This window comes from Cupressus sempervirens, chromosome 7 (assembly GCF_028749045.1).
Source record: "Cupressus sempervirens isolate cs-2001-9-10 chromosome 7, ASM2874904v1, whole genome shotgun sequence".
In the NCBI taxonomy this organism is placed as follows: Eukaryota; Viridiplantae; Streptophyta; class Pinopsida; order Cupressales; family Cupressaceae; genus Cupressus; species Cupressus sempervirens.
The window spans coordinates 855605074-855627779 of NC_143124.1; the positions used below are offsets into that span (position 1 = coordinate 855605074).

Here is a 22706-nt window from a genome sequence, read left to right on the forward strand (position 1 = left end):
ATCCAAAGAAAGTTAGCTATCAATGACTTTTTATGACAGCAAGTTTAGAACCAAATAAACATACAAGACAATTGTTGAAACCAAAAGGACCAATTTTTTGAGTAATAGGAATATGCCATTTTCCATATAGAAAAAACAATGAATAGCTCTCTACCTTTCGTAAATAAGTTTTATATGTTATTTAACATTTTCATTGTCAATGCGATAATAACTAGAAAGTCAATAATGATAAAAAAGGTTAAGTGGATCCCTCTTTCTAGAGGTTCTTACAAGCTTGATGCTTATGTTACTACTAGATAATTCTTTTTTCGAGCTTTAGTAACATTTCCCTTCATCATGTTATATAGAGGTTCATTCAATATTTTTTTTTTTTGGGTTAATGTTGAAGTAGTCTGATTTTTTTTATGAGACTAATCAGCATTTAAACTTTCTACAGATTCCAATCTTTAGAGATTGATAAAATCAATGTATTAAGTCTTATATATATATATATACATATTACAGTACTGATAGACGTAGTGACGAATTAGAATCCGTGAATTAAAATATCAATTCATATGATCTAACAACGTCGATATCTGTATTAATTTATATTAGGTATGTCGATATGTTGTGGGGGCAATAGCATAGTTACTATTTTGTTTTTCCAAAAATACATTATCTATTTTACAATTTAGATGAGCGTACGACGCTCAGCAACTCCAAGACTCCTCTCATTGCCACAATAAATAGCATTAAGCTACGGCTTCGAAATAAGCTAAAAGCTCTTTTAAGTTTTCTCTTAAATTCCCTCTAGTGCTTAATTATTTTGGAGTGCTTTAACAATGTCTAATTTGAAAGGAGATGCCATTTCTTGTATACCAGATAATGCCTTCAATTACTGGGATGATGATTTTGTCCAATCTCTAGAAACACCATATCTGATACTTCAATACTTCACACATGTTATTATTTTTTCTAGTCTCAATTAGAGAATTTATTCTCTTTTGTTTTGTTTTGTTTTGGTACTAAAAAAATCTTTATTTTTCAGGCATCTGAGTTTCGTGAACGTGTTGAAAAACTGGTTAAACAACTCAAAATCTTGTTAAGAGAAATGCAGAGTGGAGATGGCGATCTAACCGAACGCCTTCAAATGGTTGATGCATTGCACTGCCTCAGATCGATATTTTGAGGATGAAATAAAAGCACTTCTTGATTATGTTTATTGGTCTGTTAAATTTTCTATTTATTAGTTTTAGACTCAGATTCTTACAATTTAGTTGAAATGTATAATTTTTATTTTTTTTTGAATTTGACTGTCGATTTTTTTTAACATTCTGTTAGTGTTTTGAAAAACTACTAGGCAACAAAATGCTCAATACCAAAATGATATCACTCACACAATCTAAGGATTAGCCAATTCCTATTAACAATTATGTATGCAAACCATTTGGACCCAACTTCAACAAAACCAAAGGTGGTTTTCTACTCTTAAGGCTCTACAAAACTAGGGTGGGTATACCCAGGGATGATTCAAGACTGGGAAACACTGTATGAGAATTATTTTAGTTTCATTCTAATTCTCATCTCAAATTCTCAAATACATGCATAATTCTTGACAATTTGATAAACACATCCCATATAATAGATCTGGCCAAAATTCTTCTATAGAGTACGTGTTCTTAGCAATAGCGGCTAATTGAAGCTAAAACATTCAATGCAAACAAGTACAGGCCAACTTTGAAAATCTTCAAGAAATAAAAGTAAAATTGATTATAATTCTATATTTGAAAAACATTTATGACACATTTTTCTTCTAGCTGAATCAATTTGACCAGTGCCTAATCCATTGGAGTTCAAAGTCTTCTACAAATCCTTAGATCTAATTTGTTGCCTTATAACAAATGTTATCAGCAATTCTTATCAGAAATTATCATTCAAAAATCCTTTCTACTATTACAATGACCTTATGAAATTCATCAAAGCTTTTACTTAATCCATTGAACTAATAGCAGTGATGAACAAATATACAACCTAACTAGATTGCATTCAATTGCATACACCTTTTCTCATACAATATCAAGATAACCAAGTAATCAAAAGGAGATAAAATTTAGAGAGAACTGATATGGGGACAACTCATAATTTGTATTTTTTTTTTTTGAAAATTGTATACATTTATAGTAAACTCAGAATGGCCTTAGGAAGAAACACAAAGATCATTCTATTATTCATGTATTCTCAGGAACTAACAGAGAAAATACATCATAAACTTGCTTCAAACATTGGACCAAAAACAGACTAAGTATATCACTTAGAAAAAATAAAATTCAGACCCTTTCTCTAGCTCTAGAATCTTACTTATATAGTGTGAGATGCAACAAGCTTTAGGCTAAGAGAAAATGACAGGTATCTTTTACAAGAAATATTTACATACACCTATCACAAAATGACAAAAATGTGGGTAACAAAAGATGTCCAAATGAAAACATTCTTTTTGGTGGGCCAGCTTCTATCGCATCTTTTAACACTACTGAGTTGGCTACTATTTCGATTCTTCTTTGTATGAAATAGACAAATTAGCCAACAATGAAGATTGTTCTGATGATGGCACACTAATCTCCACTTGTGGGATTTCACCGTCTTTACCCTGTATGGTGGGAGTAACTTCTACCTTTGTCTTTTCTTCAGTTGTATTAGCATCTTGTGGGCTCAAGCTTGCAACTGAAGGTTACTAATTATTCTTGTCTTCTTCTTCTAGTTGGGCTTGTGTAGTGACGGTGTTAATGATTTGAATTTCTTCATCCTGCACCTCATCATTGTCAATTTCATCTTCATCAAACTATTCACCAGGAGCTATTTCTACCATCCACTTGTCAAAAAGTGTGTCATCTAGCCAATTGAATAGAAAAATATCCCTCTACTTTTTTAGCACATACTCAGCTTCATTATTAATAGCAACAAATTCTTGTTTTAAAGAATCAAAGAATATTTGGGCCTTTACCATTTCTTCTATTGTGGTAGCCCACCATGCATGCCTTGTTTCATTTATGACTTTATTCATTCTTAAATAGAATAAATCATCAAGTTCCTTTCCCCATTCATCTTTATTTTTTAAATTATTTTTCTTATCTAGGGCACGAGGAAAAAAATTGAATTTCTGACTCTTGTACTTCTTCAAGTAGCCTATTATTATTTTTTGTAAATGAATCTTTTTATTGTCAAAATCAGCAAGATAAAAAACAATGTCAAAAGTTTTTTCAATTTGATCATAAGAATCCCTTATGAAAGAGAAACACAAAAATGGCATTGCTTTCTCCCTCCTTACCCATTTATTCACAATAGGCTTTAGAGCCTCATCATTGGCTTTCAAATCCTCCCAGATATTGATCACCCTGGCCAACTAATCATGAATTAGTGGCCATTCAACTTTGTCCCCCAAATATGTGAGAGCTTTTCTTAGTTTATCTTCATATTTGGAATCCAATTCTACATGTAAGGCCCATAGTTTACCTTTTTCTTCTTCAAAATTCTCAGCAGTGTAGTACTGTGGCCTTTGGGGTGTATCTGGTATTTCTATGAGGGGAGTGGATTTGAAGGGTTCAACTAGGCAGTGAGGGTATGTTATTCTTGGCTTAGTGGATTTTTCCAATAGCTTGTTCTCAAGCTCAATTCTCTTTTTTACCTCTTTATTGTAGGCATCCACCATTGTTTCATACTTGCTCTGCAGCTCAGTCATCTCCTTTCCTTCCCTTTGTGCAGTAGCCAAGTAAAATTGAGAATAATCCACATATATGTGGGCTACTTGTACATGTGAGGTATCAACAACTCTCCTCACAATGATACTCCTTGTTAATCCTGAATCATTAGGCTATGATGGAGCAGCCCTGGATCCTCTTCTTAATGACCACATAACAAGAGCAACTTGGTCATTACTGAATGTAGTTTCCAAAAACTCATTTTTATTTGGATCGTACAATCCCAAATTGTTTGACATAGAATTAAAAATCAAGGCATCAGCAATGTCCCAATTGGGCAATAATAAAATGTTTGCATCCTTTACCATTTGACTCCCCTCTTCAAGGGTTATATTCTCGAACTCTTGTATCATTTTTTTCTTTATTTGATTCTGAATGGAGGCTTCATCAATTTCTAGATGCTCTGCTTTCATATTTTTACATCTTTCCTAAAAAATGTGCATGTTTTCCCTCCAAGAAAACTTGTGGAAAGCTCTAGATTTTACAAAACTACCATTAGACAAAAAATGCTGACTAGCTTGTTCCAAAATAGGGTCTAATTCCCTTCTCCTGAAATCTGCTATAGTTAACTCAAAACTTGGCACAGGAGGCTCACGGGGGTTCCCTTCATTTATCTCTGCCTGGGTAACAAAAACTCCCCCTTGTGATCCAATTTGTTCAATTTTCTCATCAGTGAGCTACTCCTCCTCAATTCTCATAGGGGTTTGGGAAGGTGAGTAACTTTCATCATGTGATTCCTCTTCCCTTATTATCTTTCTTCTCTTAGGACAAGGTTTAGGTGGCCTTTCTTCAAAAGTAGCACTAGTAGATTCAACTATCTGCTTTCTTTTATTCACAATGGGCCTTTGATCCTGAATGATAGTATATCCTGACCTCCTTTGCACAACTAGTGGGCATGCCCCTATATTAGGAGTGAAACCCAATCTCATTATTTATCTGGCTTTATCTGAAAAAGAATCAATGAAATGTTGCTTCTTCTCATTCATTACCTCCATTATTTTGGGGAATGTACTCACAAGCTTATTTATTCTATCTGCAATAGTTACAACAGTACTAAGAGGGTTGTAATCTTTGTTAAAACAATTAATAAACTTTTGAATAAACTCTCTATTTTTCTTTCTTTGTTTCTTGCTCCTATAGAGAGTTCTCATTCCTTATTACATCTTTAGAGAAATAGAATTCATGCTCAACTAGATGAAGCTTGATCCTATACCTAAGGGTTGAATTAAAGAAACCTTCTGCATCACAAAAATGAGAGTGAGATACTACCATTTTATATTGTTCCAAAAATTTGTAGAGGAAGATACACCCTTCCTTGGTTATTACAAACTGGTGGGCTACTGTGCAAGTAGAAAAAATTGATCATGTTCCCCTTTTGCACAAAAAGGCTTCTTCTACTCCTCCCAACTGCAACAAAAATTCAACTACTCCTACGTTTAAGGGCACTTGGTAAGATAGTACATGGGGTGTTCCCTTGAATCCATAAATTTTGATAAAAGTTGAAACTGAATATGGGGTAATATCTCCCCAATTATGTGAAACTTTTAGAATATGGGGTTTGTCCATAGGCCTAATGAGGTGCATTAGTCCCTTAGGAATTCTAGGATTGCCAATCAATATGAGGCATCTTAGTTTGGAGGAAAAGTGCCTGTCAAATCTAACAAAACTAGCATTTTCTACTTCCCTAGTCATATTTGCACTCCATAATTGAACTAGCAATGCTTCCCCCTCTTGTTCTTTGTTTAGAACCATTTCTTTACCAAAGTATGTAGCCCCCTTAAACAGAAACATGTACATCAACACGGAGTATTGGCCCCAAACCTTCTCCACCTCGCCCTTAGCAATCCCCACCAATCCACTATGAATCTCATAAGCCAAGTAAGAAGCAAAATCAAAAATTATTTCCACACCAAATGAGGAGATTTGAGTGATCATATACATGAAGCTCACAGAGATAAAATCTTCTTCACCCTCTCCAAAAACTCTGCACAGGGTCTTGTATATCTCTACTGCCTTGGCATTGAAGCATGCTTTCTTGAAAGGTTCTTTAGAGGATGATGTTATTGTTAGTGGGGTTCCAATTCTACCAATGTGGGCCTTTAGTGCACCTTAACTAACTACATCCTTCTTTGACATATATTATTTTTCTAAATCTGTCAAATCAATGGGCACATGATACCTAGTTAGAAGTCCCAAACAAAAAACTTCCCTAATCTTTTATGGACTAATGGTGATTAGAATTTCACCATCTACTCTTCTCACTACCCTAGTGGCTTGATCATAACTTTTCACCATGGCCTCAAGGAGGTCATAATCCATAAACACACTGGGAACAACTAGCTTTCCCAGGTCAAAATTCCATATATTGGCATGTGGGGCATACAATTTCCTTTTTAGAAACTATTTCTGGAACAAATTTAAACCGGTTTGTGAAGTTTGAGCACCTTGGACCCAACTACCCTTATCATATAATCCATCAGCTATCCTCAACCTAGGGTTTAATGAGGTCAACTTTTTAACTTGCACTGTCTCTACAATAGACTGAGGCAGCAATTCAAGCAAGTCATCATGTACATTTCTATCCAAATAATTTACTTGACCTGAAAATCCATTCTTCGGAGGCATTTTTTATTACGCTTTACAGAACTGAAAGACCTACAGAGATTACAGTAGGATTACTTACATGAATTCTATCCTCATTTTCCTCTGTATTTCTGCAATTTTTCTATGAACAAACTACTTCACAAACTTGCCAAAATCCAACACGATTTTCTTCAGTAATTTCTTCTGCTCATGAATAGCTTGAAATCTTTGTTTGTGTAAGGTGAAATTGGTAAAATCTTCTATATTATACTTAGTTTTTCCTCACATGTGAAGCTTTCATGTCTAATTAATACATAGAGTGGCACCACCTTCTACATTTAAATCTATGCCGTCGATCTTTAAAAGTTCTATGACCATGGGATATGGAGAAAAACAACTTGGTGTCACACTTAACAAGTTGGCCAGTCAATCCAATGAAAACTACCCATGTACATAGCTCCTTTCTTGATGGCACTTCTGTCTAGACCCACTGGCGACTGAGGAAATAGGTCAATAGGTCACTACTTTGCTATACATAAAGAATGAGCACCTTGCCATAGAAAAGTGGTGATAGCCATCGATTTGATCTTGATCTTGTGGATGATATATTATTGTACTACTTAGACAGACAGTGGTGAGCTCATTTTTGCTACTCGTTGTACGTATCATCTGAACAACTTTTCATGGTGAGACAATGACGACCATTGATTTGAGATTAAATCAAAGGTGGAGAAACAACATCAAGTACCTTGAGGAGTGGTGTATCCCATACTCGCTATGTCGCATGGATTAAACAACTTGCAACTTTCCATAGCGAGGTAGTGAGAACTGTTGATTTCACTTTGATCTGACAATCAGGATCTCTTGTACACTTTATGAATGGGGCGTGGGTCTAAGGTATTGATGATGTAGGAAATTCTATACTACTGGCACCCAATAAGACCTTGCTTTAGTCCTAGTCAACATCCACGTTACTTAAGCTCCCACTGGCTGTTGATTTCGTGATATCTTGCTACTTCACTAATAGCGAGATCAAATTTTTTTGATAGCAAGGTAGCGAGCTTCAGAAACTTTAATAAAACTTGATGCCATGAAATATAATGACCAATTGAATCACCATCATTCTTACTAACTACTTCTAACAATAGTAGTTATTGCTTGTCATGCCACTTGGACAAACCATGGTTATCGAGAATTTTTGTGGCAACCGTGTCTTTGATTTTACGACACCTCGCTACTTCGTTAATGGCAAGATGTTTTATCTTTTTGATAGAGAGGTAGTGATTCATTTGAAAGACCCTCATTCCGATGCTGACTTTTGACTGCTTCTACTAGGTCCCTTTTCCTATTCTGACAGTACTTGCAAGGTGTACGTGATTGAAAAGTTGGCCAGAAAAAAATCTCCAACTGTCATATCTTCATTTTTCAATCCCATTTTACAAACTTTTTGGCACTTGCTACCTTGCTATACATAAAAAGTGCTCAAGTTCTTATAGTGAGTAAATGACAACGGTAGATTTATTTAGATCGGACGGTGAGGAACCTAAGGGAAAAGGTAACTCGAGGGCGCAAAAAATAAAAAGGAAATAGAATATTCTCTCAAATTGATTTTTCAAATATTTCGTGCCTAAAAATTTATGAATGGAATGAAATCTAGGGTTTTCACAAAAATTTTCAAAGGCTAACAAAAGGATGACTTAGCTAGAAACCCTACTCACCATTAATGGATACAATCTAAATTTTCTATTCCTAGACAAAGGAATTTTATCATGCAGAAATTCAGACCAATAGTGGCTCTATCTGAGGATATTGAATCCTTTGGATTCAAATGAGGATTCAAAATTTCTAGGAGAAGCAGACCAAACACCTAAGCTTTAAATTGACAACTTAGAGAGAGAAAGAATGCAAAACAAAAGAATATACAAGGATTGTACAGAAAAAAAAAAGATTACACAAAATGTATAAGGAAACCTAGACTACTATTCATGGAGAAAATAAGTATTTTTCAAGAAAAATACCTCTTCAAGAATTGTCCATGAACTGACAGTTCAAGAATATTGTCTGATAGATCTTTGAGTACATAAGAATCCTCACTCCAAGTATTTTCAATTAGATAAGGGCCTAACCAGATAGGATCAAATTTTCCATGTGTTCCTTTATCTTATATCCTAGCATTCCACATAAGGACCAAATCTCCACTTTCAAATTTCTTGCTCACTGTCCTTTTATCATAGAATGCTTTAACATGTAGTTGCAACTTTTGGTTTCTGATTGATGATCTTCATCATATATTTGAATGTAGTTATACAAACCTACTAGGTTGTTCTGGGGAATTCTTTCTTGAATTCCATACACCATATCAAATGGAGCTACACCAATGGCTTTCTTCACAGTTACCCTGTCAGCCCATATTGCTAAATGTAACTTGGAATTCCATGCTTTCTTGTTAACATCCAAGGTTCTCTTAATAACCTTTAATAGGCTCTTATTTGTGGATTCATCTTGTCCATTTCCTTATGGATGATAAGGAGAAGATGATGATCTTGTTATTCCATATTTATCACAAAATTTGATGAATTCTTTATACCTAAAGCACATTGCATTTTTTGTTACAATTTTTTGAGGACAACCAAATCTAGAAATAATATTATTTATTAGGAAATTGTTAACAACTTTACTTGTTTCATTTCTTGTGGGGATAGCCTCTACCCACTTTGTAAAGTAGTCAGTAGCCACTAGAATCCAAGAATAGCTAGTCCTAGACTTGGGGAAAATCTCTCCTATGAAATCCATACCCCATTGTTGAAAGGGTGCGTGGACCTCCATTGGTTTCAATGGAGTATTACCTGAGAATTTTAGTTTTCCAACAAACCATTTTAGTTTTCCAACAAACCTCTGACAAGGGTCACATTTCCTAATCATAATTTGAGCATCCTTGAAAAGAGAGGGCCACCAAAATCTAGCCCTCATGACTTTATGTGTAGTAGTCTTGGCCATATAGTGTCCTCCACACACTCCAACATGTATTTCATTTAAGACTTCTTTTGCCTTTTGTTGATCAATACACTTCAACAACACTCCCTCAAAATTTCTCCACCACAAACTGCCTTGGACAATTATGTATCTGATGGCTTGTAATTTAGTACTCCTCTTTTCATTTTCAGGAAAATGGGGAGGAGCTTCCATGTGTTGTAGGTAATATATGACATTAGTGTACCAATCAAAATGATCCATGTCACATAAGTCAGATCTGAGGTCATCAACTACCACATTTATTTGATTGGCATCCAAATTAGATTCAACCATGAGTTTAGCAAAACCTTGACCTCTTACCAACTTAGTTATCTGTATTTCAATATTAAATTCTTGGATTCTATTGATCCATCTACACCTTCTGCCTGATACTTCCTGATGAGAAAATATGTCCTTCATAGTTGCATTGGTACAAAGGCAATAACAATAGCACCTACTAGGTAGCATCTAAAAGCCTTTATAGCCTTTACTAAAGCATATGCCTATTTTTCATTTATCTCATATTTCAGTTCAGCAAGCTATAGCAACTTACTGAAAAAGGCAATGGGTTGTTCATATCCTTCTTCAATTTTTTGCAACAAGACTGTAGCTATAGTGTGAAAAGATGCAAAATAAAAAATATGCATAGGCTTTGAATAATCTAGGGTTCTGAGGACTGGAGCATTTTTTATTGCAGTTTTAATATCTTGGAATGCTTGTGAAGGCTCACCATTCCAATCTATAGTAGCTCCCTTCTTGAGCATCTTTGAGATAGGTCTACTAATTTCAACAAAATTGGTAACAAACCTTCTAAGGAAATTAACTTGGCCAAAGAAGGATTGAATTCCTTTTACATTCTTTGGCTTGGGGACTTTATCAATAGCTGCTACTCTCTTAGGATCTATTTTCACCCCATCTTTAGACATTATATGTCCTAGTAATCTACCTTCTATCACCCCAAATGTACATTTCTTTGGGTTTAAGGATACTCCATATTCCAAAGCTTTGACAAAAAATTTCTCCAAATTTGCCTACAATGATCCTTAGCCTTTTTAGAATATGTCGTAAGATCATCCTAGTTTACAACCATAAATTTGTCAATATAATCATGAAATGCCACATTCATAGCTCTTTGGAAAGTAGCTCCTATGTTAATTAAGCCAAATGGCATCCTTACATATACATATGTTCCCCATGGGGTTGTGAAGGCTATCTTAAATTGTTCATTCTCTTTTACCAAAACTTGATTGTACCTAGACAAACCATCCATCATAGAAATTAATTCAGAACCAATTACTTGCTGCAACATGGCTTCCATATTTGGTAATCTATAATTGTCCTTCAGGGATGCAATGTTCAAATTCCTAAAATCCACACATAATCTTATGTCTCCATTTTTCTTTCTGAAAGGTACCAAATTTGAAACCCAAGTGGAATATCTAATTGGTTTGATTATCCCCCCATCCCTTAGTTTCATCAACTCTTCTTGCATTTTGGGAGCTAGGGTAGGGTTTACTAGTCTTTGTTTATGTCTGAAAGGTTTTACATTATCCTTTAGTGGTATGACATGTTGGAAAAAATCTTTCCTATAAGCCTTAAGGTCATCATATGACCATGCAAAAACATTTCTATACTTCCTAAGCAAGTCAATTAATGATTTTTTGATTTCAGTAGGCAAATTTTAGCCAATATAAGCCTTTTTTGGAGCCTCATCAGTACCAAGGTTTATCTCTTCTAATTCTTGAGGCTTAGGGTCCTTAACTCCTAGTTTGACTCTATCCTAGTTATCAAAAATACTTTCCAAAACCACTAACCCCTTAGGCATCTTGTTGGTTTTCAACTGCATAATCTCCTGGCCAAAAATGGTTTCCTTTCCATCTATAATTTCAATTAAATCACTGCAATCCATTTCTTAACCATGGTACTTGTCTTCATTTAACAAAAAAATTATAATGTCTTTGTCATCTTCAAAGACTTGCCAATTTTCAATTTTATTAGGTATACAAAGGTCTATTTTGCACCTCAATTTGAGAGATTCCTGCAAATGATATCTCTTTAGGTTTGATTGCTACATTTGCTAGTAAATCTGCCATTTTATTTTGAGTCCTATCTCTCCATGAGATACCAAATGCATGAAAAGATTCTATTTGGTCCCAAACAACATTTCTATACTACTTTAACCTCCTGTTCTTGGATGCATAGGTTCCTTTTATCTGGGAGATAACTAGTTCAGAATCACCTATGCTATGCAATTTTTTGATTCCATGATGTGTAGCAACTTTCAATCCTAGCAACAAGGCTTCATACTCTACTATATTATTTGTGCAAAAAAACTTTAAAGTGAATGAGTATCTAAAAGTATTTTTCTCAGGGGAAACAAAAACTACCCCTGCCCCTGAACCTTCTTTTGAACTTGCCCCATCAAAAAACATTGTCCATAATATTGGTGAGTTTGTGCAACATTCAACTTCATGTTCAATTATATCAGGCAGATTCTCAACTTCTTGAATGATCAATTCAACTCTAAAGGCATTTACACCAGTATCTAAGAAGCAAGTGGCATCTTTGTCAATTTCTTCCCCTAAAATGTGACTAACCCTTGGTTCTTTTTTTACCTTGATAGCTTTATCCCCGATGTGGAAACTAGCATAGGTTATGTCACATTGTAGACTACCCCCCATAGAAACACTCCATTTTTGAGAAAAAAAATCCCATAGTGTGGAGGTATATCCACTACAAGAATTGACATGGTTAACTCTACTTCAAGATATGCAGCTAATTTGAATGGTAAATCATTTATGGTGCCTATGATTGGGACTTCCCTAGCTTCCATTCCTCTTCATATGCCCTGCTTGGTGTCCACTTTCAACCCTAAGGCTTCCATTACTTTGAAAGGCATTATGGTGTTAGAAGCTCCTGAGTCTATCATGCAATTTTTTAGGGTCTTTCCTTTTATGATTAGACTAAGAAAAAATGGGTCAATATCTTCTATAAAGGCCACTGAGGAATCATCTAAAAACATTTGGGAAATCTAGGATATGATACCACTATCCTCTACTACTAATGGGGTTTGTGAGATAACAATTTGTTCTACAACAGTATTATTGTTTCCTATCCCTCCCAACCATGATAAAGCCTTACTTTGATGTTCTTCAATTATAGGAAGTTTAGACAAAGGTACTTTTATAGTTATTTGGGAAAACATAGGTATCATATCAACAGGTTCAACAATAGTGGATTTTACAAGAATACCTGGAGTTGAAGTCTTTTGAACAATAGGCACCACTATTTGCTTGATAGTATCAGGTCCTGACTTCTTTCCTTGCACAACTAGTTTTGTTGTTTCATTTGTTTGAAATTGAACCTTCTTTTTTGGTTCCCACTTCTTAACCTTGTTGTCTTTGATCTTAGGCACATCTATATTGATCTTTTTACTTTCACCATTCATCTTATGGGTATTGTCTTTGATGAACACAATGGATGGCTTTCTTGCATCATTATTTACTGTTATCTTTCTCAAATTGTAGTTACTATGGACTTGGGAAATCATTTCTACTGTAATTTTGTCAATCTCCTCTTTAGAGGGCATTCTTAAGCTTGTGTGACCTACATCAGAAGATATAACACATACCTTATCTGCATCATAACTTTCATCATATGAAAGCACTTGCTGATGATGTAAATGATAAGAAATTCTCTAACTAGTAATATCATTTTTAGGTTCCTCAGAATCATAATCTATAAAGTCATCACACATGCTCACCATATTGCAGCTTATATCATCATGGCTTTTCTCTTCACTTTCTTCTTCAAGTTTCACACCTTGATCTTGGGAAAATAACTGAGCAACAACACAATAATTAGAAGAATGAGGTGATTGACATACAATGCACCATGGTACATCATCATTCATATTTATGATGTTCCTTTGTAGGGGTTCTGGGGTACCCTTATCCTTCACATTTTGTGTCTAGTTGGGGACTAGCTTACCATCTTTCCACTAAGTGGTGTAAGGGTAATTTTGCATTCTACATTGTCTATTGGAATTGTTATTATTCATAGAGGTTTTGTCAGCAACATTTGGCTTAGTGAAATTGGTGGGATTCATCTTCTTTAGCAATTCCAACACCTGGCCTATTGTAGGTTCTTCTGGTTTTTTCCCTATAGGAGTTTTATCACCCTCCCTTTTTTTATTGTTCTTAGGATTAAAAAGCTTTGGATCATCCCTCCTACCCAGTTTTCTAAATGCCTTCCTATTATTTTCTATATTTACTACAACTTTATAGGCATCCCTTAAAGTTTTGGGATCCTTATCCCTCAATTGCTAAGCCATTTTGCTATCAAAAGCATTGAAATATGTTGTGAGATAGACATCCTCATTTAACTTCATAACTTGAAATAGTTTGTACATACCTTTCTAGAATCTTACATTGAAGTTAAATGTGGACTCATTTGGGTTTTTCTTGATATTATTGAATTCATTCAACATGAATTCTGCATTAGTGTTGTCTCCATATTTCTCCTTAAATAATTTCTCCAAGTCACTCCATGATGTGATACTATCATTAGGTAGCCTCCTAAACCAATCCCTTGCATCCTTAGTTAGTGAATGCACAAACAATTTCATTACCATATCTTCATGTTCAACTTCATAATCATTTAACATATCAATGAAAATTCTAAAATGTTCTTCACCAGTAACTACATTATTCCCAAAAAATGTAACCACTTTGTCTCTTAAATCAAACGATATGGGATGTGGAGCACTAGGGATACCAAAAAATTATATTTGTCTATGCTTTTTAGGTATACAAGTTTCTTCTAGAAACTAGGAACATTTGAGGTACTCACCATACTAGCTTGGTTTAGAGGAACTACATTTTGAGTTTGTTGATGTTGGACAAAGGGGACTTGGGTGCTAATGGTGGATGATAAGGTAGGTTCAAATTGAGATATCCCCTAAGTTGAGATTATTGGACCACTAACCGATGCAAGAGTTATAGAAGTTGGAGTTGGAATGGATAAATTTGGCCATGAGGCTAAATTGGAATTAGTCTTAAGGAACTGGATTTTTTTCCTTTTTTCTGTAGCTTGAGCTTCATTTTCCACCTTCTCAAGTTCTTTTGCAAGATCTTCCTTCTCCTTTCTAGCCTTCTCCAGATCTAGATCTAATTTTGACATCGAGGGTTGTATGGGTTTGCTTGGTAGAGGTTGAGGTTCATTTATTTTGGATTCCTATAGCTTTGCCTTTCCCTTTATCTGAAGCTTTTGCAATGGGTTCTACAAGGTCCACTTGAACAGGTTTCTGGCTTGGACTTGAGAAATAACTGGTTCTTGCCTTTGATTCAGGCATTTTTCTTGTTCTTGAACTTTAGCTCTCAAATTGTCTACATCTCCAAATACATCAGTATGGAGAGTTGTGTTATTTTCTTCTAACTTTTTATTCTGCTCCTTCAAGGAAGCCATCCTTCTCAATAGAGCATCCCTTTCTATTGTCGCATCCAAGGTGGCTTGCTCCTTCTCCTTTTTAAGACGAATGCATTTAGCTTCTTCTTCAACAATCCATTTCTTTAGAACTACTATCTTAGATTGCACTTCTTTAGAGTCTATAGAAGTAGCCTCTAAATCAACATGATCATCTAGATCTATAAGATTGGGCTCCACGTATGGGGCTGCTCTAGGATTAAAAGGATTATCAAACGAACTCATGCTCAACTGGATGAAGCTTGATCCTATGCCTAAGGGCTGAATTAAAGAAACCTTCTACATCACAAAAACAAGAGCGAGATACTGCCATTTTATACTACTCCAAAAATTTGTAGAGGAAGATCCACCCTTCCTTGGTTATTACAAACTAGTGGGCTACTGTGCAAGTGGGAAAAATTGATCCTATTCCCCTTTTGTGCAAAAAGGCTTCTTCTACTCCTCCCAATTGCCACAAAAATTCAGCTACTCCTATGTTTAAGGGCACTTGGTAAGGTAGTACATGTGGTGTTCCCTTGAATCCATAAATTCTAATAACAGTTGAAATTGAATATGGCATAATATCTCCCCAATTATGTGAAACTTTTAGATTATGGGGTTTGTCCATAGGCCTAATGAGGTGCATTAGTGCCTTAGGAATTCTGGGATTGTCACTCAATATGAGGCATCTCAGTTTTGAGGAAAAGTGCCTATCAAATCTAACAAAACTAGCATTTTTTGCTTCCCTAGTCATATCTACACTCCATAATTGAACTGGGAGTGCTTCCCCCTCTTGTTCTCTATTTAGAACCATTTCTTTACCAAAGTATGTAGCCCCCTTAAACAGAAAAATATGCATCAACAGTGAGTATTGGCCCCAAAGCTTCTCCACCCTACCCTTAGTAATCCCCACCAATCTAATGTGAATCTCATCAACTAGGTAAGAAGCAAAATCAAAGATTATTTCCACACCTAATGAGGAGATTTGAGCAATCATATACATGAAGCTCATAGGGATAAAATCTTCTTCACCCTCTCCAAAAACTTTGCACAGGGTCCTATATATCTCTACTGACCTAGCATTGAAGCATGCTTTCTTGAAAGGTTCTTTAGAGGATGATGTTATTGTTGGTAGGGTTCCAATTCTGCCAATGTGGGCCTTCAGTGCACCTTGTCTAACTACATCCTTCTTTGACATATATTATTTTTCTAAATCTATCAAATCAATGGGCACATGATACCTAGTGAGAGGTCCCAAACAGAAAACTTCCCTAATCTCTTCTAGACTAATGGTGATTATAATTTCACCATCTACTCTTCTCACTACCCTAGTGGCTTGATCATAACTTTTTGCCATGGCTTCAAGGAGGTCATAATCCATAAACACACTGCGAACAACTAGCTTTCCTAGGTCAAAATTCTATATATCGGCATGTGGGGCATACAATTTCCTTTCTGCAAACCATTTCTTAAACAAATTTAAACCGGTTTGCAAAGTTTTAGCATCCTAAACCCAATTACCCTTATCATATAATCCATCAGCTATCCTCAACCTAGGGTTTAATAAGGTCAACTTTTTAACTTGCACTATCTCTACAGTAGACTCAGGCAGCAACTTAAGCAAGTCATCATGTACATTTCTATCTAAATAATTTACTTGACCTAAAAATCCCTTCTTCGGAGGCATTTTGGATTATGCTTTATAGAACTGAAACACCTACGGAGATTACAATAGGATTACTTACTTGAATTTTGTCCTCATTTTCCTTTGTATTCCTACAATTTTTTTGCAAACAAATTACTTCACAAACTTGCCAAACTCCAGCATGATTTTCTTTAGTAATTGCTTCTACTTAGGAATAGCTCAAAATCTTTGTTCACGTAAGGTGAAATTGATAAAATCTTCGGTATTATACTCTTTTTTTCCTCACATGCAAAGATTTCATGTCTAATTAATACATAGAGTGGCACCACCTTCTACATTTAAATCTACATCATCAATCTTTAAAAATCCTATGATCATGGGATATGGAAAAAAATAACTTGGCGTCACACTTGACAAGTTGGCCAGTCAATCCAATGAAAACTGCCCACGTACATAGCTCCTTCCTTGATGGCACTTCTTTCTAGACCCACCAGCAACTAAGGACACATGTCAATAGGTGGCTACTTTGCTATACATAAAGAATGAGCACCTTGCCATAGCAAAACAACAACAACCATCGATTTGATCTTGATCTTGTGGATGATATATTACTATACTACTTAAATAGACAATGGTGGGCCCATTGTCGCTACCTCACTGTATGTATCATCTGAGAAACTTTTCATGGTGATACAGTGACAACTGTTGATTTGAGATTAAATCAAAGGTGGAGAAACTACATCAAGTACCTTGAAGAGTGGCAGGTCTCGTACTCACTATGTCACATGGATTAAACTACATGCAACTTTCCATAATGAGGTAGGAAGAACTATTGATTTCACTTTGATCTAATGATCAGGATCTCTTGTACATTTTATGAATGGGGCATGGGTCTGGGGTATTGATGACATAGGAAATTCTGTACTGCTGGCATCCAACAAGACCTTACTTTAGTCCTTGTCACCATCCACATTACTTGAGGTCCCACTAGCTGTTGATTTTTGCGGCACCTTGCTACTTCGATAACGACAAGATGATTTGTTTTTTCAATAGCAAGGAAGCGAGGCATCAGAAAGACCCTCATTTTGGCATCAACTTCTGACTGCTTCTACTAGGTCCATTTTCCTGTTCTAATAGTACTTGCAAGGTGTACGTGATTGAAAAGTCAGCCAGAAAAAAATCTCTGATTGTCGTATCTTCATTTTTTGGTCCCATTTTATAAACTTTCTGGCACTCGCTACCTTGATATACATAAAAAGTGCTCAAGTTCTTATAGCGAGGAAATGACAACGGTAGATTTATTCAGATCAGATGGTGAGGAACCTGAGAAAATAGGTAACTTAGGGGCACGAAAAATAAAAAGGAAATAGAATATTCTCTCAAATTGATTTTTCAAATATTTTGCACCTGAAAATTTATTAATGGAATGAAACATAGGGTTTTCACAAAAAATTTCAAAGGCTAACAAAAAGATGACTTAGCTAGAAACCCTACTCACTAGTAATTGATACAATTTGAATTTTCTATTCCTTGAAAAAGGAATTTTATCATGCAAAAATTTAGACCAACACATTCAATTTTTTAAATTACACTTAGTGATCTTTTATTGGAATGAGAATACATTAGAATCATTCTGTCATCCTAATAGTCGATCAGAGAGTATGATGCAAAACATTGATACTAAAAAATTTCTACACAATCAAATGAAAACTTATAAATTAGAATTTGTTAAATTTAAACTATAGATTGTAATGTAAATTTCATTTTAAGATTATAAGATTCGAGGCTGTCTTGATTTTTTTTTAATTATAAAGATTGTAAGAACTATGTATAAATTGTATTTTGCTTGACATCTTTTTCAAAATAAGATCAATGATATATATTGAAGAAAATATAACTCATTGTGATACATATATTAATACAGATGCTGGGATGGAGTTGTGGGCATAGGAGAAGGATCACAAAGTTGTAACACGAATATGAATGCTACAGCTTTAGGACTAAGGGTGCTTAGACTTCACCGTTATCATGTTTCTGGAGGTACTAGTTTTTTAATAAAAAATATTTTCTTTTTTATTTGATTAATTATTATTATTATGTGTTGTGATTAATTATTTTTAGCATTTAGTAAGTTCGATTAGACTCAAACCCAAGACTTTTTAGATAAGAAGTTCACAATTCACCATTGTGTTGTACCTCTTTTTTATTTACGAAATTGTTTTTAAGATCACTTATGTATTTAACTTGAGTCCATATATGTTAGACCATACTTCAATTTTTTTCCATAGTTTAGTTTGCAATCAAATACATATTTATGATTGATTTGAAATATTATCTTTCCATAATTTTAAATATTTTGTTATTCTTTTATTATGTATTAATTGTATTTTATTGTCTATGCTAAATTAGATGTTTATTGATTTGTGATGTACCCTCAAAAAGATGTGCTGCAAAATTTCAAGGATGAAAATGGGCAGATTTTTAAGTGTGGAAGGAAAAACGATAGTAATATGAATAATACAGGAGAGGAACATGTGGTTAGAAGTATGTCGAATCTTTTGAGAGCTTCAAGTGTAGCTTTTCCAAAAGAAACAATTATGGAAGAGGCCAAATTTTTTAGCTCCCTGCATCTTAAACAAACATTAGAATTAATGGTGAAGATCCAAATAAAAGTAGCTCTCTAGAGGTAATACACTTGAAGAACAAAAGGTTGTTAGATTAATTTAGAAATTCTTGGGTAAAAATTTAGAAGAGCAAAAATGATCAATTTCAAAATTATTGAGTTTAAAATTAGAGAAGTGCTAATTGTAACTTTTATTATATTGTTTTAATAAGTGGTGTTTGCGCTTACTTATGAATGGCCTTGTACTTTTACCATATGGGAAGCTAGAAATTTCATAGAAATCTATGAATTGGATAATTCTAGGTGGAAGTTGTAAAATATAACATATCTCATTTTTCAAGTTTAAACTATCAAAATATTTAATGGTAGATTAAATAATTGTAAGGTTTTTTCTATTAATTTTCTTCAGGTTGAAAGATGGGAAGATTTTGGTGCTGGCAAAATTAAATTTCAATATATTGCAATGTGTATACAAGATGGAGATGAAGACACTCTCTAGGTAATTATTATTGTCAAGTAGATTGATTCACACTTCATGTTACTAAATTTTAGAATTAATAAATATTTTATTTCTTAAATTTGTTATGTATACAAAATAAATGAAGAAATCTATATTTATATAGACAATTAATTTTAATCTAACTATATGTTTGAACAACCACATTGTTAGAATGTATGACTTCTCAACTTATCTAATAATAATTACCATATTAATGAAAATAAATGAAGTTAATAAATTAACTTTTTGTGACCGCTTATGAAGGAAGATAGAAGATCTAAAGAATTTAAGACAAAATATTTTATGTGTAATGAGAATGATAAGAAAATTAAAAAACATATTTCTTATATTTTTTCTTATGATAGAAAGGGAAGGAATGATAAGTATAGAAGAAATAATGAATTAAATCATTTACAAGCAATTTAAGCTTTACAGCTGGTATCTATCTACAGTATCTCTAACTTCAATATATTGGACTTGGGTGTAAGTCTTGATCTTATAGAGTTGTTTGTTGAGTGTTGTCTAGCTAGTCTTAAACTATGGATTAGTGCCTTATTATTTATAGTTGCATTTATTAGAGGTTCAATATTTTTAATTCTATGACAACTCTTTCATGTATTGTGTAACAAGTCTTCTCTATATAAAATTCATACAATATGAGAATGATATACGATAATTTTTTTATAAACATCACCATGAGATGTGGTAGTAGAACAAGTCACATATGGTGGTAAGTAGGGTGGAGGAACTTATTGTAATATACATTCCTTAATAGGGAATATCTACATTTTAGTTTATGCAACCATTAAATAGTAAGTTATAAGTGATGACCTCTTAAATAGAATTATCTAAAAAATAATTAAATGAAATATAAAAGTGAATCTTGCAAACTAATATGCATGATAGTGTAATGTCTAAAATAGTCCACTGGAATCATCATAAATTTTCAAACAAGATAATATGTATGGGTTTGTCAAAAGGCCTTTAGGTGGTTCTATATTTTTGTGCAATGATTTATAAAATATATTTTCTCTAGGAAATATTTACCAAAGGCAACGATTAATATACTAAAATCTAAAAAGTATAATAAATTGTTCATTGTTGATTAGGCATAAAAGCCTTCAATATACCCCCTACAAACTTAAAACAAACCAACCATTTAGGCATAAACATGACATTGCTATGATTGTGCTATTCCTCACCCTTTAAAGAAAATTTCACACCATTGCACAAAATAGGGACATCATTATTCTACAATTTTAACTATACATATTGTGATACAAATAAGACAATCTATAGATGATTTCATAAAAAAACTTGGGAGAACCCCTAAGTTGCTATATCTTCCTTGGTTTTTTCTATTTCAAGATTGATTTTATAATTATTTTGCTTATTTTTTGTTTTCAGTTTATTAATTTAAATACTAAATTGATTAAATTTATGCAGCTAGTGGCTAAATTCTGGGATCTCAAAATTGATAGCTCTTAGAGAGCATTCAATTGAGTAGCTTTTAATGGGAATTAGTGTTCTAGATGACATGTAATTTTGTAGCATTAGAATTGTAGTGGCTAAAGTAGCAACCCTTGCCACTATACTTGATGACCTCATGACTATTTAACTCTTGAACAAGTTGAGCTTGTTAATAAGGTTATCATTCAAGGTTGGAATGTTTCACTTATGCAAAAAATTCCAAATGATTTCAAGGCAATCATGAATTTTTTTTCTAAAACAGTTAATGAATTGTCAAGTGATGCCACTAAAAAGCAAGGGCACAATATGACACAATTTATTACAAAAGCGGTATGTATAGTTCTTTATAGAATTTTTTTTAAATTTTTAGTTTTATATCTCTATTGTGCATTATGTAAAAATAAATAATTGATTTTTTTATAGATTAAGTATTTAACATTAATCAAGATTTGATTGCACCTCATTAAGTTGTTAAATTTGACTTTTCTATAAATAGTGAATTTTGTTTTATGATTAAAGGTTTTTATTGCATAATAATAATGTTTCTTTTTATATGAAAAAAATTGAACTTTAAATTTATTTTTTAATGTTTAGTGGGAAGATTATGCTAAAGCTAACTTACAACAAGCCTAGTGGAATAAAAGTGGATCTGTTCCAAACTACAATGAGTACATAATGATTGCTACAACAAGTGTAGCAATTGGACCAATTTCATTACATGTAATCCTCTTAACCACTATTTTGACAAACAATGATATTGAAAAGATATTCATAAATCAATCAAGATTATGTGAGCTTGTATGGTTATCTTTGCACTTAGCTGATGATGCACAAGATTTTGAGATTTAGTTCTCTCTACTTAATCTCACCATTACATATATAACGTTAGGTTTTTATGCCATCAATATTAACATTTTTATTTTTATAATGAAGGATGAACAATGTCATGGACAAACAACCTCAGCCATTTCCTCATATATGAGGGATCATCATGAATGCTTAGTAGATGATGCATTGTTTCACGTCAAATGCCTTGCCGATCAAATGATTAAAGAATTAATATGGGAAGTTCTGAATCCAAATAATAAAATTCACAACTATGAGAAGTTATGTTTCAACCTAAGTAGAGGAATACAAAACTTCTATGTATTTGGAGATGGATTTACATATACTGAAAAAGAGGTCAAACATCAGGTTTTAAAAGTTCTAGTTGATCTAGTGAAAATATAGCATTTCTCTCATCTAAAAAATAAATTACAACTTAAAATATTAATCTTTATATGTCTTGAACCCTATAATATGTAACATTTATAAGTATTCATCTTTTGGATATCATATCCCTTAATTAAATTGTTTGATCATTACTATATTATTATTTATTTAATATTCAAGGTATGCATGAGGTATGTCTAAAGGTAATAAATATTATTTGATCATAAGATTGTTATTTTTGTTCTCATTAGATATATTTGGAGGTTTTATCCCTTAGAGTGGCTTATTATTGTTAGCTATTAACAATTATTTGTACAAATCAACTCATATTATATTTCTTTTTATGAAATTTATTTCATTACAAAACTTGTAAAATGAAAAGTAGACATTCTTTCAATCTAAACTATGTTTTCTTATATGCTCTCTATCGTGTCTATTTTCTTCCTTACTATATTATCATCA

At 33.5% G+C, this 22706-nt stretch overlaps 1 pseudogene; it reads left to right on the forward strand.

Moving 5' to 3' along the window:
• The first annotated feature begins 824 nt into the window (after positions 1-824).
• LOC149550139 (alpha-humulene synthase-like) lies at positions 825-22262 on the forward strand (annotated as a pseudogene).
• The last annotated feature ends 444 nt before the right edge of the window (positions 22263-22706 follow it).